This window comes from Pteropus vampyrus, unplaced genomic scaffold (genome assembly GCF_000151845.1).
Source record: "Pteropus vampyrus isolate Shadow unplaced genomic scaffold, Pvam_2.0 Scaffold180, whole genome shotgun sequence".
Taxonomy (NCBI): domain Eukaryota; kingdom Metazoa; phylum Chordata; class Mammalia; order Chiroptera; family Pteropodidae; genus Pteropus; species Pteropus vampyrus.
Genome location: NW_011888961.1, coordinates 962,479 through 989,032, shown reverse-complemented (window position 1 = coordinate 989,032; position 26,554 = coordinate 962,479). Strand labels below are relative to the sequence as shown.

At 39.1% G+C, this 26,554-nt stretch overlaps 1 non-coding gene across 1 annotated transcript; it reads right to left on the bottom strand.

The window, feature by feature from the left end:
• Positions 1–24,897: 24,897 nt before the first annotated feature.
• On the bottom strand, positions 24,898–25,016 carry LOC111746232. Its single transcript, XR_002783026.1, has one exon. It is a non-coding gene; the product is annotated as a 5S ribosomal RNA (ribosomal RNA).
• Between the last annotated feature and the right edge of the window lie 1,538 nt (positions 25,017–26,554).

Sequence of the window (26,554 nt, the reverse complement as noted above, 5' to 3'; positions counted from 1 at the left end):
TCCCTGGAGTTTGTTTACCTGTTTCTAGCTTCACCTTGTGCACTTCAGTACACTGACTTATCCCACAGGGCCTTTCACTATTTCTTCCAGAAAAAAAAAGAGAGAGAGAGAGAGAGAAGGGAAAAACAAAATAATTACTGGAATAATTTGAAGTCACCTAGAGAGTAGTGTCAGTTAAAATAAAACTTCAAAGCAAATAAGAATGTTGTCCAGAAGTCTCGCGTCGTTAAAAATAATAAGTAGGCCACAATTAAATGCTTATTCTGTGGTTTCTTGATATGTTTAATTTCACTGCTTTGCCTCCAACTCCAGATTTCCAGTCACTGCAAGAATTAACCTGTACGTGAGAGACAGTTGGAGAAAAAAAACGTTACTTTCTCCCATTTGAAATACCACTTTGACATTTCATATGAATGCCAACCAAATCCTAAGTTGAAAAGGAGAGCATTTTAGAGCATGCAAGTTAAAAAGAAGTCACGAAGGTTGCTGATAGCCCAGAGTTTGGAGGAAAGAGTTTGTCTTTAGGATCCAGATAGGACAAATTATAATACAACAAGGGGATTCGCACTTTAAGCAAAAGAATTCAAACGGTGATTCTTGAAAAGGGGCAACCCCCCTAATGCACTTTAAAAAGATTTTCAATGCAATTAAAACCTGATGTTTCCAGAAACACACCCATTGCAGAAGACAAATTGCACCTGTTCCTCCCTGGAGGGAACTTTATTTGAATTATCTGTTCCTAGATTTACAACACTCATAGCTTTTATATATTCTCTATTACCTCCATCCTTTCCTTGAGCCAGTTTACAGACCCTTGAATGAAGAGAAGACCGAGTCCCCTGAACAAGAACCCCACTATACTGTCCAAAATTTATAGTGTTAATCTTTCTCCCGGCCTTCCTCAAAGAGACCTGAAGCCGTTCACAAGGGTGACTGTGCATTGGGAGAAAACGTAATCAGATTTTTCAGGGATGACAGAACACTGGTTCTGAACTGACACTGATTCCAGGAGACACAAAATGTCACTGTGTTCCAACAGGGTAGGCACTTATGGAGGTCAGGTGATCAAGAGTCTTAGCTCAAGGTTGTCTCTCCCTGGGTCCCCGAACCCATCCTGTGGTTATTTCCCCAGTTCCAAAATGCATAACTAGAATAGAAATACTCAGCAACCAGCAAAATCTCTACATTGTTTCTGATCCGTGGAGCATGGGAGCAAGGGCCAAGTGGCAGCTCTTAGAACTGCTTCTACATAAAACTATACTAAAGCAAAATCAATACTGCATTCCTGAGAGTATTGCAGAGACCAATGGCATCATCAAGGACTTGAAAGATGCAGGAGTGATGATTTCCACCACATCCTTATTCAACTCGGACCTGTTATGAAAACAGTTCTAGGAGGATGTCAATGGATTATCATAAACTTAACCAGGCAGTGATTCCAATTGCAGCCACTGTTTCAAATGTGGTTTACTTGCCTGAGCAAGTTAACTCATCCTCCTGTACCTGGTCTGTAGCTATTGATCTAGAAAAAGCTCTTTCTCCACATCTGTAAGTAAAGACCACTGGAGCTGTTTGCTTTTAGCTGGCAAGACCCAAAATACGCCTTCGTTGTCCTACTTCAGGGATATATCAACTATCCAGCTCTATGTCATAATTTAGTTTGCAAGGAACTTGTCTCCCTTTTCAGCAAGACGTCACACTGGTTCTTTACATTGATGATATTATGCTTATAAGCTACTGAGCAAGAAGTAGCAACTACTGTAGACTTAGTGGCAAGACATTTACATGACATAGGGTAGGGAACAAACCTGAGAATTCAGGGGCCTCTCACCTCAGTGAAATTTCTGGGGGTCCAGTGGTGTGGGGCATGTCACCTTAGAAAGAATAAGTTGTTATATCTGGTCCTTATTATAACCAAATAAAAGCACAAAGCCTAGTGGGTCTCTGGATTGTAGAGGGAATATATGCTTTAATTTGGGTGTGCTACTCTGGCCCATTTATTGAGGGACTGGTGTCAATCAGTTTTGACCAAGAACTGCAAGGCAAACAATAACTTTATTTCAGGGTCTCAGGGATTGCAATTTTTGAACCTCAATTTGGGTAGTGTATTTTGAGGGGGAAAGAAAGAAAGTTCATAAAGACAAAAATGACCGGGGGAAAGCTTTCAAAAAGATTACATAACTTGCTTTGAAAGAGCTGTGATTGGGGCTGGCAAGCAGACTTACCCTACGCTATACATGATTAATTGCTTATGTCTACTGTAAGTGAAATTTTATTTTTTAACAGAAGAGTTCAGTGATGCAGAGCCAGTTTTAGGAGCTGCAGCACGATGGAGCCATAGTGTTTAACCCAGTTCAAATGTTCAATTTCACATGGAGGCGGGGAGTTAGCTCAGCTTCCCAGAGGCCTTCCGGCTCCGTTTTAGATTGCTCTCTTGACAATATATTGTGCTGTTTTTATCTCGCGCTAGAAAATCTGCTAGTTTTGAGCGGAGCCCAGAACAAGAGAAGGTTCTGCAACAGGTCTGTGCTGTCTTGCAAGCTGCTGTGCCACTTGAGCCAACAGATCCAGCCGATCCAATGGTGCTTGGATTGCCCGTGGCAGATAAAAACTGTTTGGAGCCTTTGGCAGGCTCAGTAAGTGAATCGATCGCACCTCAGACACTTAGGATTTTGAAGCAAAACCCTGCCGTCCTCTTCAGATAACTACTCTCCTTTTAAGAAACAGTTTTTGGCTTGCTGCTGGGCCTTAGTAGAAACTGAACACTTAACCATGGGCTGCCAAGTCACCACGTGACCTGAGCCACCCATCATGAACTGAGTGTTGCCTGACCCATCTAGCCATGAAGTTAGGTGTGATCGGCAGCACTCCGTCATTCAGTGGAAGTGGTACATACAAGATCAGGCTTGATCAGGGCCCGAAAGCACAAGTTACATAAGAAAGTAGCCCAAGCGCCTCCGGTCCCACACCTGGTCACTGACTTCTCTCCTGGCCCATGTCTCCGGCTGCACGAGGAGTTCTCCACGAGCCGCTGACTGAAAAAGAAAATGCTCAAGCCTGGTTTACAGATGGTTTCATGCAACATACAGGAGCACTACATACAGCCTGTTTCCAGACCCCCTCGAAGAGGTGGTGAAGGGGACCCCTCCGGTGGGCAGAACCTAGAGCACTGCACCTGCTTCTTCGTTTTGCATGGAAAGAGAAATGGCCAGAGATGCGATTGTATTTCAATTCAATGGCGATGGCCAACGATTTAGCTGAAAAGAAGGAATGATGGGAAAATTGCTGACTAGGCGTGGGGAGAGGTATGCGGAGAGACCTCTCTAAATGGCCAAAGAAAAGTGAAAGTATTTATGTCCCATGTGAATACTTAACGTCGGACGACCCCGGCAGAGAAGGATTTTAATAATCAAGTGAATAGATGACCTTCTCTGTGGGTACTGGTCAGTCTTTTTCCCAGCCACCCTTGTTAGTGCCCAGTGAGCTCATGAACAAAGCAGTGGCAGGGCTGGAGGCTAGGTCTGGGCTCGGCAACATGGACTTCCTCTTGGAACTACTGTTGAGTTAGACCAACAGGGAGTCCTTAAATGTGGCATCATTCCGTAGAATGATCAGGCTGATCACATTGGACCATTTCCATTATGGGAAACACAACATCTTGTTCTTACTGGAGCAGACTCTTACTCTCGATACAGATTTGCCTTCCTTACACACAAATCTGCTAAAACTACCATTCATGGACTCACATAATAATACCCTATCCCCCCTCGTGGTATTCCACACAGCATTGCTTCTGATCAAGGAACTCACTTCACAGCAAATAAAGGGCAGCAGTGGGCCCATTCTCATGGAACTCACTGGTCTTGCCATGTTCCCCATCATCCTGAAGCACCTGGCTTTACAGAACAGTGAAACGACCTTTCGAAGACTCAGTCACAGCACAAGCTAGGTGACGATACCTCGCAGGGTGGGAGAGAGGTTCTGCAGGAGGCTGTACAGGCTCTAAACCAGCATCAGTGTATGATGCTGTTTCTCCCATTGCCGGGGTTCATGGGCCCAGGAGTCAAGGCGGGGAAATGGGAGTGGCATCACTCACCATTACCGCCAGTGACCCTCTGGCAAAATCTTTGTTTCCTGAACCCGCAGCCTTATGCTCTGCTGATCTAGAGGTCTTAGTTCCCAAGGGAGGAATGCTTCCCCCACGACACGTAACGATTCCATGGAACTGGATGTGAAGACTGCCATGGGGTGACTCTGAGCTCCTCACGCCTCTGACTTAACAGGTATAAAGGGAGTTACGGTCCTGGCCAGGGACTGTACCGGGGGGAGATTGGACTGCTTTACACAAGGAGGAAGGAAAGAGCATGTTTGCAAAACAGGAGTTCCCTTGGCTCATCTCTTGGTATGGCTATGACCTGCAATTTAAGTCAATGGAAAAGAGAAAAAAAAAAAAAAAACAATTCCCACAAGTCTACTAATGGCCCAGACAACTTAGGAACGAATGTTTGGGTCCCCTCACCAAGCAAAGATTCATGACCGGCTGAGGTGCTTGATGAGGGCAAAGGGCACGTGGAAGAAGGCAGGTATGAATATCAGCCACAGCCGTGTGACCAGTGGCAGAAATGAGGACAGCAATGGTTACGAGCATTTCTTCCTTATTTTGTTGTGAATATATTTGTGTTTGTGCGTATAAAGCAAATATCTTTGTTTTCTCCCCTCTCTTATCTCCTTATAGCATATGACATAAAAATACATCATAGTATTTAAGTATTGTTAACTTTACGTCACAGTATTTAAGTTATAGGCTATTAAAGAGAAGAGAGATCACCCAGGCAGTTTGTGTCCACTTTGGAGAAAATGATTAGTACACGTTTGACTATATGTAGGATGTTCGTATCACGTTAGGAAGAAGAATGACTGTCGTCTTTATGTGGAGGTTAAGTATGGTTCAAGTGACATGTATGATTGTCATGTTGACAAGAGGTGGACAGCGATGGTTAAATTTTATGTGTCAACTTGGATAGGCTCTGGTGACCAGTTGTTTGGTCAAACACTAATCGAGGTGCTGCCGTGAAGATGTTTTGTAGACGTGATTAACATCTACAATCAGTTGACTTTAAGTAAAGGAGAGTATTCTCATTAATGTTGTTTGGAGTTATCCAGTTTTAGGAGCAAAAACTGAGGTTTCTCATCCTCAAGACTGTCACGCAGATCCTATCTGGCTTTCCAGTCTGGCAGCCTGCCCTACAGACTTCAGACTCAAGACTATTTCGACTTCTGTATTAGTTTTCAGCTTGCCTGCCCTAGATTTCAAACGTGCCAGCCCCCACATTCACATGAGCCAATACCTTAAAATATATCTCTCAATCTCACATATAGATACCATTGATTCTGCTTCTCTAGTGAGCCCTGACTGATACAAATGAGCATATTCATAGCTCTTACATTATTGGCTTGCTATAAAAATTAAATGAAGTAATATGTGTCAATAACGATATGTTTTTGGCACATAATAAACTTTCAATAAATGATGATAACGTTATCTTGCATGCATCTTCTAGGAGTTCTTTAGCTGTACAACCTATATTTGCCAAAGCAGCAACAGAAAGTTTCTGAAGCCATTTGAATATCTTCCCTTCCAAGAGCATCGATGAGTCAATCAATACTTCCTGCTTCTGCAAGTCACACCACCTTGTAGACAGATCGTATTATTTGGGCTGTGCGAACATGACCCATCACTCTTCCTCGACAAGTAGAGTGGAGGGATGGGGAAGGCAGATGCTGCAGTATTGAAGGTAAATGGGAGACCTGCTTAACTCAGTTCACAGCACCTGGTGGAACTTTCAGTCACAATCTAATATGAGGTCTCTGTGTCAGTACTAGGGAGCAGAGTCCAAAGCCAAACTATTAGGTTTAACTTAACTTTCTTACATTTCGTTCTGTGCAAATATGGTGCAGCCCCGGGAGTGAGTCAGTTCCCACCACTGGAGGTGGTAAGATAGAAACGAGGTGAAGCTTGGTGGAGACACAGCCGGAGCATAAGCTGGACCTAAACAAAGAGAGATTCGCATTTGGAGTAAGCATTAGTTATAGGAGCATATAAACCCAATTTGAATATTTTAAAATTTAATTAACTGTTACTATGAATTATATGGCTGAATTCACCAACTAATTTAATCAAAATGGTCAAGCCAGTGGCCATTGCAATTCGATTTAACTTCCTAACCATACGATCATGTATTGGTTTCATTTAGATACACTGGGTATTTTTTTTTCCAATGTAATGTTTAAGAATAGAATTTTATCAACCAAGATCTCGAAGGCCTTAATTTCAGTACAATACCTTCTTTTTCTCTTTTTAGGGCTGAAATGTGGTGAGTCTACGACTGAATGAAACTCCACTTGCACGATCAGAACAAGACTTAACCGAGGCTAAGCCCTGGCGAGGTCCCGTCTGTTAACTTCGGGTGTGGGATAGTCTTCTGGTCTATAAGCCTATTTTTCCTGAACTTATCTAGTTAACCTACCATGGACCTGGCTCTGTGCTCAGTGATGAGGGAGGTTCTTAGAGAAGAAATAGTCTAGCCAGGATATGTAATTATGACAGGGCTACGAAGCACTAAGGAAGGGGCCTCAATCGTGTGACACAAACATTAACTACAAAAAAAGTGTGCGGATTTGGGGACGGCCTGTGTGTGCCTGAATGTCCTGGACAGGACTCAGGAAGGAGATAGCACTGACTTGGCCCAACATTTTCTTTTGTGGAATACAGCATAGGGTAGTAGTGTTGGGACGACTTGCAGTGAGTAATAATATAAATCCTAGGTTCCGGTTCTTGCTTATCTACTCATTAGCTCTGTGACTTGTGGCAAAGCACTCACGAGGCCTCAATCTGCTTATTCCTAAAGTAAGATGATAACAGAAGAGACAGAGTCCACCCCAAATGAGACTATGTAAGCAGTAAAGTTCCATGAGCATTTATTATTATTAGGAAGGACTCCAAATATAATCAGGACTCCAAAATTAATCAGACTCTTTTCCTGGCCATAGCTACTTATAGTCACCTTTGAAAAGACTTGTATATAAATAAATTTGAAAGGAAAACTGCTTTCAGCTGCATAATTCCCCCAGAATAAAGACAATAGGAAATGAAACAATATTCCAGGTTCATATATTTATTTGTTCTGTATTTTAACCTAAAAAATGCAGTGATTCTTTTAAAGCTACAAGCGACTGTGCCAAGTGTCCAGGTTTCTACGGCATGTGACAGCTGAGAGTCCAGGATGTGCTGAAGGCTCTATTTTTAGGTTTTAGTCAAAGAATAAAAATCAGACCTTCCTGTGGGAGTCATCCACTGAGTCATGTAACACCATCAGGCCAGAATAAAATAGCTCTATAACCCAAAGTGTTCATTACCTGTAAAATAAAGAAACAGAAGCAGCTTTGGAGCTGCCCCTCCTCGTAACTTTAAAGTTTTTGCAACATTTTCTGAGATGAGCATATTGCCCTTAGTGCAGACGGCCCTAGCATCAGACCTTGTTGTTCAATAGGAAGAGCAAGGGAAGAGCCTTAAAAAATTCACTGTGAAATACAAATTAAAGATTGTTTAAGTTCAAGGCAGGATAAATACAAACTGACCACTCCAAATATTACTCAATAAATTATTTGGCTGATAATATCTAAGCCTTCTCCCCAACGTGGACTGATGAATCTGTCTCCATTTTTCCAGAATCAAACAGCCAGGACTCAGCTGTGCCCGGAATGCAGAGAACATGACACAAAGACTATCATACTCAGAAATTTAGACGTCATCCGATTTAAACTCCTTAATTGTGAGGTAACTGAGACCCATAGAATTTTAACAATTTACCCCAGTCTATTAACAAGTCAGTGTCAGAGAAGAATCTAGAACACACAGCAGAAATACTGAGACTGTAAATGATTTTCAACAGGGGAAAGAGTAGATTCCAAGGACTACAGACTAATGTAATGGAGGGATCACGGATTCATAGCTGGAAAGAACCACAGAGACCATCTAACCTAACCCCTCATTTTAAAGATAAAACAGGATGTGGCAGAGTAAGGAGCGAGCCTAACAACATTCTGCTAGCAGTAACAGCACGGGCTAGAACCCGGGGGCAGAATCCTCATCTCTGCCTGGGGATCTTTTCACTTCACTAGCATTGAGATTCTTCTCAGGCAAAATTCTAGAATAGATTATTAAACAGATGGCTTGGGAGCATTTAAAAAAGAAAGCAATCATTAGCAGCCAGCATGGGTTCGGTTAGAACAAGTAAGTCATGCCAGGCTAACCTCATTTCCTTTTTGATACGGTTATAAACAAATATACCCATCATCATTGTAGGCAAAAATGGAGGGATGCTCCAACAGAATTGAGGTGAGCTCTATTAACCCAGTTTAAGGTCATAGCCAACTTTTCCCGTCTATATTTTTCCTCTCCTGTTTCTCTGGCCTGTGCTTTTTCAGGTATCTATAATCCTCACACAGCAAAGACTGGCATCAACCAGCAAGAATCTACATTCTTTCTTCTACAACCTTTGTTGGGAATCCTTTACCTTTTCCAAATTGGAGCTATGGGATTTATGTAATTGTAGAATCTGTTTTGTTTGTGAATAACAAATATTGGGGAGAAGTCACAAACATATCTTTATCAGGAGAAGATGATGGGAGCTTTGCATTCACCTGACAATTTCCCCAGTGCCGTTGGGCGAGTACTACATACCCCCAAACGCATGAGCCCTAAGTAGAAAGGAAGACACCGTTACCAGGTGATCCATGAAGAGATGCACATCTTCCCATTTATGATGATGCAAATGATCAGGCTCTCCCACGAATTGTCGTGATATGTATTATTATGGTGAGGAGCAGTAGATAAACTTGGAGGGAATTTTGACATGTTTGCCATGGGGGAAAGAGTGCTAATCCAGTTGAAATCTTTGTCAAATCCCTAGCTTGGGCAGAGCTTATTTAAAAACATTGCCTGCTACGAGGATATCGGAGGAAAACGTGGGGTCACCAAAGTGTCCTAGATTAGGGAAGGTGACCCAAGAATGCTAATAAAATATATAGTGCACCTTGATTGCCCGAGACTTCCATGGTCTTCTCATCAAACACTGTGACCAGATTTTAGGACACAGCATGCGTTGATTAATGGTTTTAGAATTCTCTGAAAGTTGACCATTGTGTTCTGTTCTCGACTCTTTAGAGTTTAATTTACGACCTGAATGAAACCATGTTACTCGTTGATCAAGTTAGGATCCAGAAAGTTAGGCTTAACTTTATAACAATTAATGCTGTGCAAAGATGGTGCAGCCCCAGGAAAGAGTCAGTTCCCACTACTGCAGCGGGTAAAATAGAGACTGGATGAAGCTTCGTGGAGACACGGCCGAGGGGATTTAATGCATCTATGAGGCTATGGGGCCAAATAATCTTAAAATTTTTCTAATTTTCGATTTAATTATTCTAAAATAAACTCCATGAAAAAATCTGAAATGCAAATGTGTACCACTTATTTATGGTTAGGAAAAGTAATGTTTGTTTCTTTATTTGATTACTCCCTCTTGGTTTTGCCTGTCCAAGGTGACACATGCCATATGTGTTCAATATGCTAAAGACCTGGATGAATAACTCAGAGGAGATCAGAAGACAATAGGGAGTCTCTAGGTTAAAAAGGTGAGAGTGAGTCACAAATGGATGTAAAAATTGAAATTGCGAGATGTTTGGAAGAGAAAATTATCCCAGAGGAAAAAAAAAGATCTGTTTATTTTATAATACATCAGTTCAGAGGAAATATTACTTCAGGGTAGAAACTGGGCCTAAAATGTACTTCCAATCAAAGAACTCAAGATGAGATGTTTTCTGATCATTTTTAAAATGGAAGTCTCCAGGGCGCTTTCAAGCAAGTATGTAGCAAGAGGAGCTCCCTCTCTTTAGAAAAAAGAACTCAATGATGCATGGTTCCACGGAGGCTGGTTAAACATGCATCTTTGTCAGTTCTCAAATAAACAAAGTCCTTCCTGCCAGCATCTGTCTTAACCACTAGGAAATTAGTTAACATCAGTAATATCCTCCGCATTCTACTAAACACCACGGTCAAAATAATGCAAACAAACAAAAATAGAAGACTGTATTCCTATAATTTAGGATCTTCTTAGTTAGTGACAGAGAAATACATGTAAATCTCAGGTTGGCATAAGTTATGGCAGGAGTGAGGATCCTCATCTGGGTCTCACATTCTCTAGGAATCTCCAATATCTGGGGAAAGGACTCTTAGAAATGGGACAATTGAGCTAAAACCTGGAAAATGAGAAGAATTCAGGCAGATGCATCGGCAGGTGCAAATGTCCTCAGGGAAGGGTTTGGGCTTGAGGGGCTTACAGGAGGCTGGGGAGACAGTGGGGGTGTGGGGAGCGGTATGGGCCAGAGAGGTTGCAAGGGCCAGATCATGCAGAGACTTTGTGCCACAGCCAGGCAATTAGGTTCCCTAAACGTACTCTGAAAGACAGTAACGGATTTTTAGCAGGGCAGAGTCATGAGTTATGATGTTTAAAGCTTTCTCCAGCTGCTCTATGGAGAACAGGTTGCAACAGTATCGGTATTGTAATAGTAGGAAGACCAGCTTGGTGACAACTAATGTTGTACAAGGCAGAATAGTAAAAGTTTCAGCTAGGAAGATAGAGGAAAGACATGGAAGATCGAGATATAGTTAAGAGGTAAAACTGACAAGATTTGGAGCTAAGGGCTGAGATCTTATTGTATGGATAATCCAATGGAATATAACTGGGTTCAGAAAGCCTGACTCTCTATACAAATGCAAGGCATTATTATTAATATTAAAACACAGACCAAAACATATGGATCGGGCAAAAAAAGGTTACCCTTGGTAAACAAGTCTGCTAAATTTATTCTTGAATATAAGGAGGAAAGAGTCACATGTATATATTTACCCACTAGGCTATTGAGGGGCTCTGCTGACTCCCTTCGGTGGGCAGATCAAAAAATGATCAACAGTGATTACTGTTTCCGTTATTTCCCATTATAACTCCCCCACTGAGGATAGGTGAGCACTGTTCCTTTTGGGACAGAGCTGTCCTTGTATATCTGGGCAACACTTTGAAGTCGCCATTTGCATACTGATGCCACGACTAGTTTCCAAGAGGGATAGTCCCACCCCAACCCAGGAGTCATCTAGGACATGCTTGACAGCCTATTATAATTACAGGATATTGGAGCTTGCCAAAGATGCATCCGTAAAGCCAAAATAGCCATGCGATTTTGGAAGCCCCAAATCCAATCATTTATGTGATATTGTATAGAAAAATGAAGTGGTTTATCATCTGAATTTTCATCTTTGACTATAAGGATGAGCCTTATTTAGACATAGCCAAAATCACTGCTCCATAAAGAGCTTAGGGCTACCCTGATTCTGGAAAATGCTATATAAAACTCAGTTCTATTTCCAAAGCTGCTATAGAACCAAAATAAGTCATCAGCAGACTGTACATTCATTTATACATACATACTGTACCTTCACTAACTGACAATATTCACACAACAGATTGAATTCAATATGCTTTCCCTGAAGATGTTATTCTAAAAAACAGAAGTGCTATTACCTAAAATAAAAAAAAAAATAAGAACATTAATTGCACAGTGACTCCGCATTATCTCCACTGATGATTCTCTTAACCTCTCCAATCACAAAATGATAACAAATAAAGACCTTAGTTTAATTAGAAAATAGATGGCTGAATCCTTATACTTTGAACAGGATACATTCACAAGTCAGAAATTAACAGCCGTGACCTAGGGGAAGCGTCTTCAGGTTATTTCTGGTCCACTTAGGATCAGCATTTGCTTTCCAGCTATTGCAAAGCAGAAAACAGATACCGGTATAAACCGGGCAACATGCAACATGGAAACCCTTTAAAATTGCAAAAGTACATTTGTTTTGTTGTTAAATGAAGAAAGACGATTTTAAATGATGTTACTAATAGTTACGAAGGAGATTATCAATGGCCAACAGCATTAATAATTGCTCTAGTCCTTTTCGGAAGCTTAGTGATAAGAATCAAAGCGATGCAAAGATTCGTACCTTTATGTGACTCTATCCTTAGTTTATGTAATTGTAGCCTAATAAAATATTCCAAAAATTGGAAAAAAAATTGTAGGCACACAGTATTTCAGATCATTATTCATAATAGCAAAAAAAAAAAAAAAAAGGAAAAAACTATATCTCTAACAATTATGGAGCATCCACTCAATTTAATATAAAACCTTTTAAAAATTAGAGTTATAAAGACTGCATAACAGCATGAATAATGCTCATGACATGATATTAGATAATGAATCAAGCTTTACAATTACTTCAGTAAAATATGAAAAGGAAAAGCCCATATTGATAAGGCCAACCATCTAAACTGGATTAGGGTTTTTAATCAAGGAGATAGTGGCAGATTAGATCTGCATAGACTCTGAAGTCTCCAAGATCCTGGCGTCTGGCTTAAAGGCATTACAGGTCAGGATGCAATCAAGAAACAGCACCACGAGGAACAAGAGTGAGGGGTTTATTACAGGAGTTCAGTTTTATGGACTCACGGTTGCTGACGGAGGAGCCTATGCAAGGTGCCATATGTCTGCATCAGATGTGGCACTTGAGTCACTACTGAGGAGCCGGGCCAGCAACTGGGGGGCAAAGCTGACTGGAAGAGACCAAGGACAGACTAGAATCTTCAAAGACACACATACCTGAGGACAAAGCATACCCAAGTCCCTCAGACCGGGCTTTCTGTGACTTGCAATCTCAAGGGTCTCAACTGTTAAAAGGAGATCATTCCTGGCATTGGGGTGAGTCTGACTGTTTTGTAGATACCCAACGCTGACCCTTTTGTCTAGCGACAAAATCCATGGAACTGACTGCCAGCTCACTCTAGAGACCAAATTGGCAGGATCTGGGGTAAACCTGGGAGGACCAAAAGAGTTAAAGGGACAGAGGGGCCGTGGGGGAGGAAACAAGAAAAGGTACATCAAAAAATGGAAGTTAGTCACCTTGAGAGCCTAGAAAGAAGGCTCTCCCTCTCTGTCAAGGAACTTGGGAATCAGCTAAGTGGAGTTGTTAAAGGATAAACTAAAGCACATTAAACTTTTTAAGAGTTTATCTGAGCCTTTATCTATTCAAATCAGGCAATGCCAAACTGGAAGTGGTTAGCAGAACTCCATGGACAGGACCCAGGTCTTAGACAGAGGAAGTGTGGAAGCAATGGAAGGAAATCGCTTGATTGGCTCCAGCTTAAAGCCTAGATGGCTGTTTGTTACTGGTTGTTTTCAGATTTCCATTTCTTAACCTTGAGACACAAGCTACCACAGTCTAATGGCTTCCTGGTTTAATTAATTTAACGGAGTGCAGACGCCATTCACCGATCTCCATCTTGTGTGCATTCTGTGTGGGTTATAAAGTAAAACAGAAACTTGACCCTTGGAGAAAGGCTGTTTTGTGTATTCTTCCAGACTCCTGTGTTTTGGGCCCACTAAGAAAGGCGCGTACTGAAGTGACACATTGTGAAGTCTAAGCGCTGACTGTTAGGGCTGGTACCTACTACACTGTCCGTACCTATACTTTACAAGTATATGAAATCCCTAGAAATAGAAACTGAGAAAACCCAGATGGTGTGTCTATAACGCCTCCATATCCAGTTGAAAAATATCAGTAATCAGTTCTTTGTGGACATCACACCCACTTCTATACAACTGATTTTTTTTCCTGCCAAGTTCACCAGTTAAAATTGATGACCTGCCTCTATGCCTAGAAGGTGATCTTATAATTATTTCTCTCTGAGATAAACTTCCTCCATTTCACTCTCCAGTGTCTCCTTGTCCCCCAAGATGCTATAAAGAATTTTCTGCTGCAAATATGCCACTTTTGGGGAAAGGGAAGTTTGGCCTCAGAGCTCTCTGTCTGAATTCCTGAATTATGTCTGTCCAGCCCTCAGAGAAGTAAGCACAATTTGTAAGAAAAGCTACGCTGGGGCTCACAAGATTAATCTCTACAGATTTCATGTTATTTTGTTGTCTGGGTGTTGCCTTGATGCTCTCCAAAATAACACTTTAAAAGATTCACATTTCTCACATCTAAAGGAGGTTTGTCGTTCCTTTTATTACACCCTGTCTTGTTAGAAGAAGGATTGGTGGAAACTTGTTATAATACAAGAGTTAATAATGAAATAAAAGAATCAGGATAAAAAAAAAACAATGGTGGAAAAATAAGTGGCTGCTAGGGCAAAAACAGCATTTATAATGCATGTCTGACATGAAAAACTGAGCTGTGCATTTGATTCATAGCTCGCCAGCTTCCACAGCAAAAATGGAGAGATGATTATTGTCACCGACATTTACTCTTTATAGTTGCTCAGGGGAAGTTTTTGAAATGTGTCCATTGACAGATGAATGCATAAAGAAAGTAGAATATTATTCGGCCATCACAAAGAAGGAAGTCCTGCCATTTGCAACGATATGGATAAACCTGGAGGACATTATGCTGAGTGAAATAAGCTAATGACCAAGGGAAAAATACTATGTGATTCCACTTAAATGAGGTATCTAATGTAGCCAAACCTCATAGAGCAGAGAATAGAATGATGGTTGGTTCATATATTTCCACAGAAGTCAGCGTCCTTCAAAATATGGAGACGGTGACTTAAAACAATCTTACTTGTAGAAGTGAATGTGATCGCTGCTGATCACAGAAGATATTATGTAGCTTTTGTGCTGATTCATCAGCTCACAGTGTAACGACCTTACAGGAGAACCAAGACCCACTTAACAGTCATTTGGTATGTCCTCACACCCTAATGTTGTTCAAGTAAAATAAAATTTTAATGTAAGCTTGCAACTGGTTAATAAGGCTTTATAAGGCTACAAACACTAGTCTGCCTGTGAGAATAGCCTGGCTGGTTATTCCTTAATCATAGATTTTTTTTTCTTACTGTTTGCTCTGTTTGACAACTTTATTGCGGTATAAATGATGTAAATAAACTGCCCCTATTTAAAGTGTACTGTCTGATGAGTTTTGACATAATAAACTCCCATGAAACCATTGCTATAGTCAAGTTAATGAACTATTTTATCACCTTTAAAAGTTTCCTTTGCCTCTTTCACACTCTCCCTTTATCATTGTTTTTTATCTGCCTGTTTCCACTACATAACAAATAATTTACTTTTTAGAATCAGGTTCATTGTGACACAATGAATAGTCATCATTTTACCCCTTTAAATTATCACTGATACTTCTGTCACTTTCAAAGGCATCACAAAAGGAATTTCCTCTTATGCAGGAAACTTACTCTGCAAGTGAATTAGTCCCTTCATGTGTTTAAGGTGGGCTAAGGTGACCAGAGAACTGGCCAGTCACTTGGTATAGGAGTAGAACCTTCCAAATGGAAAGGAGATGAGCGGGTGTAGGGAGCTGGCATCACTTCTGTATGAGGAAATTGCATAGAGAAACAAACAAAAGTGACCTGATATGCTACGGCATGTTCCTACCATAAAAGGGACAAATCGTTTAAATATGCTAGAACTATGGGAGGCACTGGTGAAGGCCTCAACCAAAGAAAAAAAAAGGGAAAATGATTTGGGGGAAGGAAAGGAAAGGAGGAAGGGAGAAAGGGAAGAAGGGAGAGAGAGAAGATGTTAAGAGTAATAGAAAAAAAGACAAACAAAACCCTGCAAGGAGAGCTTTGGCTGAAAGGTGTCCGTAGAGTGACTTTCGTGGTAAAGAAACTGTTACCGAAATAAAAGGAGATTCATTTTTCCTGCACACATCGAAGCTGAAAGATAAACAAACGAGGGTTTGCAGCAAAGGAAGTAAAGCTTTAAGCAAATGACTCCAAGCTGGGAGACACAGGTGAGTTAGTACTCAGAGGCCTGGCTCCCTAATGACCTCTAGGGGATAGATTCTATAGGGGATAAATGATCAGTCACGGTAGCTAAGGGAGCTGGGGACCGTGGACTCTACTGATTGGTCGGGTGTAAGGTAGGAGACAGTTGATCATTGCACCGTGTCCTGATATCAGTCATGGCATCGCTCTGTTAAATTTCAAGGGGATGCCGGTAGTGTGTTTCACCTTCACGGGCCTGGAGCTGAAACACAACTGAGGTCAAGATGTGACGTGATCTTTAGCTTGGCCAAAGCACTGCTTCAGTGGTCAACAGACCTGAAGCTTTGTTCCTAATGCTGTTTGATGCTGACCAGAATCTGATGTCCTAAGGGCTTCATGATTAAAGGAGCGATCCTGCAGTTTGTGCAAAGGTGGAAAGATAAGGAAAGAAAAGAAGCGAGTGAGTACAGGACCAGTTTGAATCAAGGAGAAAGAGAAGAGAAAAAGTCCTTTCAAAGAAACGAAGATTTGCACGGTCACAAAACCGAAGGTGGAATGAGTTATCCCCAAACAGGGACAGCGTGTGTCGCTGCGGCTGGGTAAGAAGCATTAGAGGCGGGAAGTGATCCAGCTGTAATGAGAGTCCTCCACCATCGCTGCCCAGCCTCAGGGCTGGAGGCAGAGAAAAACTTTCCCTACTCAGGAAAAAGGAGCTATTTTTGTCAAGTTAAATGAGCCTGAACCTGCAGAACTGAATTGGCAGATGGATATTGTTAATTGATGCACTTTTTCAGTGCAGGAAAGAGTTTCCAATCAGACTAACAATTCTGCCACACAAACAGTGATTTACTAATAAAAATGAAATCAAATATCGGAATCCTTGTTAAGATGAGCTCATGGTGCTATGTTTCCTTTACTTCCCTAGAAAAGGAGATCTACAGTAATGATGTCACTGTGACATCCTCTCCAGGTCGTTCTTTCTGTGGCAACAATTTAAATGGTGATTTCTCGTCCCCGCCCCCCAGATACTTTTACCATTTAAATGTCAAATCAAGCTGCTCTGATCACCTAATGATGGTTCTCTTTTCATCAACAGGCTTTTCGAGGAGTTTCTGGTTTAAAGTAACCAGACAACTTTGCTGGGTGCATCTTATTCTGAAAAGCAATGGAGTAGGAGGAACAGAGAGGAGAAACATTCCCTTTAAAAAAAAAAAGGCAATTTATTTATTTTACAGTCTAATGAATTTGACAAATGTATACACCCACATAATCACAACCAAAGTAAGATATGGAGCACTTACTCACTCCAGAAAGTTTCATTATTTCCCTTTATGGTAACCCTTCCACCTGATCCCAGATTTAAACAACCACTGATTTGTCTTCTGTCACTATAGATTAGTGTTGCCTTTTCTAGAATTTCATATAAATGAAGTAATATCATGGCTTTAAAAAAACTCAGCTTAATGTTTTTGAAATTCAACCCATGTCGCATGAATAGCAGTTTATTCCTTTTCATTGCTGCATAATATTCTATTATGTGAATTTCCCTCCATGTGTTTATCCATGGACATTTGGGCTATTTCTGTTTTAGGCTACTGTAAAGAAAGCTACTATAAATATTATCGTCCAAGTATTTTTGTGGACATCAGTTCACATTTCCCTCAGGATGGAATTACTATGTCATGTAGTAAGTGTATCATACCACTTTAGATTCCCCTCAGTAATGGGTAACATTTTTAGTTGCTCCAAACCAGAGCTAATGGAATGGGTATAACGTTACATATCTCATTATAGCTTTAATTATACTTTCTTAATGACTAGTATTGAGTATTTTTTCATGTATTTATTGGCCATTCATTAAGTTCTTTTGTAAAGTTTTTAATAAAATTTTTTTCCCATTTTTTTAAAAATAGGGTCATTTGTCTTATTATTATTGATTTGTTAGAGTTCTTTATATATTCTTGACACAAGTCCTTTGTCAGGTATATGAACTGTGAATATTTTCCCTCAGTCTATAGATCACCTTTATATTTTCTTAATGGTATCTTTCAAGCAACTAAAATTTAAATTTTAATGAAATTCTCCATTTTTTATAGTTTTGTACTTACTTTATAATTGTGAAGATTTTCTCCTGTTTTCTGCTAGACGTTTTACAGTTTCAGCTTTTAAACCTAAATCTATCCTCTCTTTGAGTAAATTTTTGTATGTGACATGAGAAACAGATTGAGGTTCTTTTTATTTAATATATGTATCTTCAAGTATTCGAGGACTATTTGTGAAAAGATTATCTTAAAATTACCTTGCCATCTTTATAAATGATCAATTCATCATACATATGTGGTCTATTTCTGAACTTCCTATTCTAGTCCATTTATCTATACATCTTATATGTATGCAAATACTGCATTATCGTGATTATTATTACTTTATAGTCTTGAAATCAGATAGTTATAAGTCCCGTAATTTGTTTTATTCTCAAAATTATTTTGACTATTCCATATTCTTAGCATTTCCATATAAATTTTATCAACTTGCTAATTTTTACAAAAAAAGCCTGTTGAGATTTTGATTAGCATAGCATACAATTTATATGACAATTGGTAGAATTGACTTTTATTTTATTGTAGGAAGAAGTCAACATGAAACCTACACTTTAAAATTTTTAAATCTACAATGAAAATTGATACCTTAACATATTTGAGTTTTCCAGTCCATTAACATGATATATCTCTATATTTACTTACATCTTCCATTTTTTTCAAGGTGGTTTTTTTTTTCACTTTTTAGAGTACAGATCTCACACATAGTCTGTTAAATTTATTCCTAAGTTGCTCAAGTTTTTAGATAATATATTAAATAATAGTTATTTTTAATATAAAAAAATATAATTGATTTCCTGCATTGTCTTTGAACCCTAAGACTTTGCCAAATTTATTAGTTCTAGTAGCTTTTGGGTGGTTTCCTTATGATTTTCTATATACATGATTATGTTGCATGCAAGGAAAGACAGTTATATTTTTCAATTAATCTGAGTTGTATTTATTTATTTTTATCTTATTGCATTGTCTGTGACTTTGAGTACAGTGTTCAATAGAAGTGGTGACGGTGACATCTTTGTCTTCCTCAACTTGGTTTTTCACCGTTAAGTATAATCACGCTAACAGGTTTTTTTGAAACTATCTTTTAGCACTTTGAGGAACCTACTGTCTCTTTTATTTTCTTGATACTTTTAATGAAAATGAGGGTTAAATTTTGTCGTATGATTTTCTGCATCTATTGAGATAATCATGATAATCACCTATGTTTTTTTCTCCTTTTTTTAAATATGGTAAATCATATTGATTTTTAAACACTAAATAAACTTATTCCTGAAATAAACCCCATTTGGTTATGATGCATTATCCTTTTTTATATACTCCTGGATTCAATTTGATAATATTTTGTTAAGGAATTTTACATCTATGTAATCAGAGATATTACTCTGCAATTTCTTTCTCTTATATAATATTTATGTTTTTGGAAAGGCTGATCTTATGAGACTGATTGGTATGTATTCTCTCTTCTATTTTCTAAATGTTTGAGAAGAATTAATATTATTGCTTTTTTAAATGTATGATAGAATTTGCCAGGGAAACCATTTGAGCCTACTATTTTCCATTTAAATTTAATTTATTTAATCAATATTGGGCTATTTGATCTTGGATGTATTTTTCTCCAAATTACAAATGACATTGTACTGGTTGTTCCAGTATCTAGTAATTTTTTATTGGAAACTACACTTTGTGATTAGCATGATTCGAGTGCTAGATTTTATTATCTTTAAAGAGCATTAAACTTTGTTCTCAAATGTACTAAATTTACTTGAGGATCTGCTTGATTCTTTTGAAGCTTATTTTAAAGCTATGTTAGGGCAAATCTTGCGTTGCCCTAAATCTCTACACTTACTTACTTTCAGGATGGTTTCACCCTACTACTAAACCGTGACCCTCAGGGGTCTCTACTGAACACTTTTACTTCAGTCTGGCTAGTTGAAAGTTGAAACTCTATCCACTCTGTGTGAACTGTGGAATCGTTTAGCATACAAGTCCGATGCCATTCTTTTTCTCGGCCTCATAGAATTCTACCCTTTGTGTGTGTGCAATTTAATGCTCTACAATACTAAGGTATTCTCACACGTATATCTGGAAATTATTTTCTCCATTGTCTTCTCCTCCCTGGTACTTCCCACTGCCAATTCCACTCACCTCAGTGGAATTGACCCCAACAGACTCTAATCTCTGTTTCCTTAACTCACGAAGCCCATGATCTTCTCAAGTTTCTCCTGCTGAATTGTGGCTCAAAAAATGCCTCCAGGCAGAAAGCCAGGGTGATGGCAGGGCTCACTTTCTTTGTTTCCCTTCTCACAAGGATATCAGTGCTATATTTTGCCTTGTTAATGTTTCAAAACAGTTTTCTACTTGCTCATGGCAGGACAGCAAGTCTGGTGCCAGTTACTCCATCATGGCTTGAGCAAAATATCTCTTTTAAAAAGATAAAATATAAAGAATTACATAATTAAGGATAGTGCAGATATAGTCCAATTGTAATTGCTTGGGTTTTTTTCAGTTGCAGCATAGAATTAAAGTTAGTTTTATCCTATGATTTTATATAACCACAAATAGAACCACATTAATGCTCTTTTTCCATTAAACATTCCCCAAAATGTGGATAGAGGAACCAGGTCTAGACACTTTAATGAAAAGTAAAGATATTTACTTTTGTTGAAAATTTGCATTTGGAGGTTTGTTTTGTTTTGTATACTTTGTGAGAGATTCTGTTCTGTCCTAAAATGAGACTTGCATGAAGGATAGGTTGTATTGTTCTATTTTATAATGGACAAGGGAGTATCTAACCATTAAAAGACATTTATCAAGAACATCCTTGCTCCTCTGTCTTTGCCTTTTTCCTCTCTATTTGATTAATCTTTAATAAATATTTTGAGGTCCAACTCAAGTCCGTTTCTCCAGGGAGTCTTTCCAAACCATTTCATTCCTGTTTAAGTTATGATCATGCTAAACAACTGTCAGAAAAGAGACCATGAAATACAGTCCCTTAGAGTATATGGAAATTTCTCTCTCCACTGACAGCTTCAAAGTAGGCAGTCCAAGGTAAGCGGGGAGACTTCTTCCAAGGTTCCTCTCAAATCATTGTGTTATCATTCCTTGGATGCATCCCTCACATGGTCAAAGGTGGATTTCTTCCACTTTCTATCCCAGAGCAACCAATAGTAGGGGAGAAAACATGGTAGAGTAGAGCACGTCTACATGGCTTAAGTCCAAAACTTGGACTTTATTGGTGAGAACTTAGTCACATGGCCATACCTCACCACAAGGGAGGCTAGAACATAAAATCTAGCTGGGTAGCCATGATGTAGCTACATTAAGAAGGGGAGAGTGGACCTTAGTAGACAGTTAGCAGTCTCCTCATGTCATTCTTCCCTCTCAAGACTCAATCTCAAGTTCAGATCTAGCACAACAGTCAACTGTTAATCAGATGAGTAAGATGGGGTGCTCAAAGTGGGGGGATCCATTTAACAAACTTTTTGCTCCAATAAAAGTTGGCACATCTGACTCTTTCTTGGTGGTTTTCATTGCTCCTCTAAGTCTCATGTTAATTGAGTCTACTAATGAGACTTTCTTCTGTCCATTTTCTATTTAGTGATCATTTAAGATAGACAATAGAGATATGCATTGTTATTCACTCGTCATTACAATAGATTCTAGGGGACAGACATACTGACCAGGTTCAAATTTTGGTTTTGTCATCTCCAAGCTTTGTGATTTTGCGTGCATTACCTAACATCGTTGAGCCTCAGTTTTTTAATAAGTATAATGATATCTATTTTCAGATTATGGTAAAGATTAAATGAGGTAACATTTGTAAACATCTAATAGAATGCCTGAGCACACAATTGGAGTCCAGTAAAGTAAGAAGATATAGATATATAGATGTAGATATAGATCTCACTCTATAGATAGATAGATGATAGATAGATAGATGATAGATAGATAGATAGATGATAGATAAATGATATAGAGATAGGGATAAATACAGATATCTATTTATCTATCTATATAAAGGAGAATAGTGAGAGAATGAGAGAATACATGTATATGTGTGTGCATATACATACATATATATTTGTCTTTTTCTCTCTTACTGTTCCCCTTTCTATGGAATATTCAGCAGCTAACAAATGTGTACCTAAGAGATGCTGATCTACATTTGATTCTTTCCACCACATGGCAACCTAGCGTGTTTGTCATCTACCTGAGAGAACCAATAAAAATTATACATTCTGTTCCTGGAGAAGCAGCTCATTCCTTGAAGTGCAAGTCCGGCATTGCAAGGCTTGAAACATGACCTTCGGCACCACTGTGGAGAGCTGCTGCTGATTTCTGTGGTCAAGAAGTTTGCACAGCACTTTCTCATTTTGAAATATTTTTACTTCTACTACCTCAGGATGGTGACTCTTGCTCGTGGTCACCACTGAACTAAAGATTAAAATAATGGAGCTGTCACTTAAATGCTGAGCAGTAAAGATATTATGCATGTAAATCAAATCAACAGGCAGAGAAATACTGCAACTACTAATAGTATGGCACTATAGGTGACTAAATCTACACAGCCTGAAATTTTCAGGAACGAAGCAAATGGTGGGGGGAAAGAAACCCATCTTCTTTAATTTTTAAAAATGATCTATCCATCTCTGTCTGTCTACCTATCTAATTTTATAAAAGATTTGAAATGATATAAAATAATATAAATAGTATTCACAGTTAAATAGAAAAAAAAAATAAGCCAATCGGACTTGAAGGAACTATGGATAAAAGAGAAAGTTACAGTCACGTTTATGATTGGAAGAGATATCCAGACATTAGAAAATATAGAAGAGTTATGCCAGTTTATCAGCAAAAGGAAATCTTTTCCTTACACTTAAGTTTGAAATAAATTTCTTACGTGAAACTTAGAAAACACGGCGTGAAAAAGCGGATGACCGTCTAAATCATTCCCTTCCCTAAATGCAGCAGCGCTGTGCAGGGCTCCTTCTTCTGGTGTCCCTGAAAGTCAGCCAGAGGCCCACTGCCGGGGGAGAAGTGTGCAGGATATTAAAACGATATCGATGTCAATCCAGTCGGCAGGTTTCTTAGTTCCAGCCTTATCGAGGGGGAAATTCTAGTGTTTCTGGCCGAATCAGAATTTTCCGGTTTTATGTAACTATCGGATCCCTCTTCGGAGAATTTTTCCGAACAGCTGAGCTGCGGCAGGGCGGGGTCCCTTTCCTCCCGGGTGCAGGCGAGTGTGAGGATGCGCGAGAGCACAGACTTTCAAGGCGATGCCGTCTGATAAGAGGACGCGTTTAGAGAAACAAGCCACCCGACCAGGACTCTCAATTGAACAGACAAGCATCCCACCTCTCTGCCAAGTCTTGCTGTTAGAACATGAACAGACGATGGGCTTAATATCGTGGCTGGCTTGATAATGGAACCTGGGAGAACCTTAAACGGCCTAAGTGCAGCTTCCTCTCCCTGCCCTGACAGCATGGATGAGGTCCCCTCGTGGAGCGCAGTTCCTGCTCATCCCTGAGAAGTGGGTTTCAGTTCCCTGCCAGCCTATGAAATGATCCGAACAATGCAATCACATCCACCTTCAGGAACCAGAAGTCGCCACCTCATGATGCTACAAAGTCAGATTCCCTTGGGCCTTGGTTGTTCACTCTGATACTCAGGTGCAACCTCTAAGGCCATTAAAATATGGCCCCGAAGTTACACCCTCAAGAACATTGAAACAGTCTGGTCACCTTCTTTGTCCATCAAAAGGCATCCAGACCAGGGTGGGATCCAATGGCTCTTTTGTCTTCATTCTCTTCTGTCATAAAGAATGGCGATCAGACCACCTGAGTCAGAATCTCCTGGAATCCTTGATAAAATGCTGATTCCTGGACCCTATTGAGTGAAATCTCTGAAAGTAAGTTATAAAAGTTTGCATTTTTAATACTCCCTTGATAGTGCTGGCACCTTAGGGCTACTGACCTAGACACTGAGTTACGTGAGAGCAATTACATCAGTGACTATATGTCATTCATGCACCCAACGCTAGTAGACGTTTAGGGTCATTAAGGTGAGACCCAATCAGAGAGCCTGGCTGCTTTGGGAAGCCAAGGATGACAGCTTTGTGCTCTAATTACAGCCCCTGTTTAATGAGGAGCTTTCTCTTTGTGCACTAGTAAGAGGATCTATTGTCTTGTATGCTCCCATTTCACATGGATAGCTGGAGAGACTAAAAATAGACCCCACCTGCACAGAACATCCCTACATAAAGCTGCTTTCTCCCTTCCGTTGCTGTGATCAAAGGACATTGCTTCAGAAACATTTGTTCTCAATTACTCTTGCTGGGAAGTGACACGTGGGTTCAGACAGCACTGTGACCTCTTTTTTGTTAAAAGATCATGTGAGGGGATAAAACCCAAACTGCAATTTTGGTCACACTTATTGATATTGTATGTAAATTGATAAAGAAAATTACCAAACACTGCATATAGTTTGGCATATATGGTATTCTATTTTCTTGAGACATAGTTTCCTAATCTATATTCAGAGCTTAATAATTAATAAAGATTAATTCCTTGTTGATGTTAGAAATAATTTGATCCAGAAACGACAAGCTAAAAATAATATTCATATTTATTCAATTACAAGATGTTCAGAAAAATCATGTAAATCAGTGATTCTAAATCTAAGGTATAGACAGTAATCTTCTAGATGAACTAGTATATATAGTGTCTAAGAGTCTTTTGAATCCCAGTTCTGGTTCTGAATCCCAGTTCTACCAGTTATTAGTGTGTAGCCTTTTTTAAAAAATAACTTATTATTATTGTTTTTTAGGCGAGGCAACCCTTGGTTGACCTCACAGATTGCAAGGACCTTGTCAGCTTACAATCCCCCCCCCTTTTTTTTTTTTTTTATGCCTACAGCACCTGGTCTTCCTAGGTGGTCTCCCATCCAAGTACTAACCAGGCCCAACCCTGCTTAGCTTCCGAGATCAAATGGGATCGGGCTTGTTCAGGGTGGTATGGCCGTAGACTAGTGTGTAGCCTTTAGAAAGTTACTTAACCTCTCTGTGTTTCAATTTCTCCATTTGTAAAATAGGCATAATAATAGTTTTGGCAAAGTGTCTGTCAAACAATACACACTCTATATGTATTATTACATATAAAGATTATTGGACTGTACTTTCAAAGATGAAATATTTTACCCACACTATATCCTGGGAATCTTTTTTATTTTTTTATTTTTTATTTTTTTACTGAATTCACATTTATAGGACACTCTACCTAAAAACAACAGAATACACATTCTCTCCAAAAGCACATGGAATATTTACAAAGAGAGATTATATTCTTGGCCATGAAACAAACTTAAATAATTTCAAAAGGATTCAATTCATACAAAGTATGTTCTCTGACCACACTGTAATTGAATTAGAAATCAGTGACAAAAAGATCTCTTCGGAAAATGTTTGGCAGTTGATTTTTTTTTTTTCCTGTTTCAAATCTGTTCTTTCCTATTTCAATTTCAATTTTAATTTTTTTCAAGTACAGTTGATATTCAATATTATATTAGTTTCACATGTACAGCATAGTGGTTAGACATTTATAGCTTACAAAGTGATCCCCCCAATATATCTAGTACCCACCTGGTACCATATATAGTTATTACAATATTATTGACTATATTTCCTATGTTGTATTACATATCCCTGAGACTACTTCATAACTACCAATTTGTACTTCTTAATCCCTTCACATTTGTCAACCACCCCCCAACCCCCCTCCCATCTGGCTGTCATCAATTTGTTCTCTGTATCTGAGTCCGTTTCTATTTCGTTTGTTCATTTATTTTATTCCTTAGATTTCCACATATAAGTGAGATACTATGGTATTTGTCTTTTTCTGTCTGACTTATTTCACTTAGCATAATACTTTTCAGATCCATCCATGTTGTCAGAAATGGTAAGATTTCATTCTTTTTTATGATCGAGTAATATTCCCTTGTGTATATGTACCACAATTTCTTTATCCAGTCAATTAATACACATTAAGGTTGCTTTCATATCTTGGCTATTGTAAATAATGCTGCAGTAAATATAGGAATGCATATATCTTTTCAAGTTAGTGTTTTGGATTTCTTTGGGTAAATACCCAGAAATGGAATTGTTGGGCCATAAAATAGTTCTATTTAAAATTTTTTTTGAGGAATCTCAATACTGTTTTCCATAGTGGCTGCACCAATTTGCAATCCCATCAACAGTACATGAGATTTCCCTTTTCTCCACATCCTCTCCAACACTTGTTTGTCGATTTGTTGATGATAACCATTCTGACAGGTTTGAGGTGATATCTCACCATGGTTTTAATTTGCATTTCTCTCATGATTAGTGATGTTGAGCATCTTTTCATATCTATTGACCATCTGTATTTCCTCTTTGGAGAAATATCTATTAAGGTCCTCTGTCCAGTTTTTAATTGGATTGTTTGTTTGTTTAGTATTAAGTTGTATGAGTTATTTATAAGTTTTGGATATTAACCCCTTGTTGGATGTATTTTTCCATTCAGTACATTG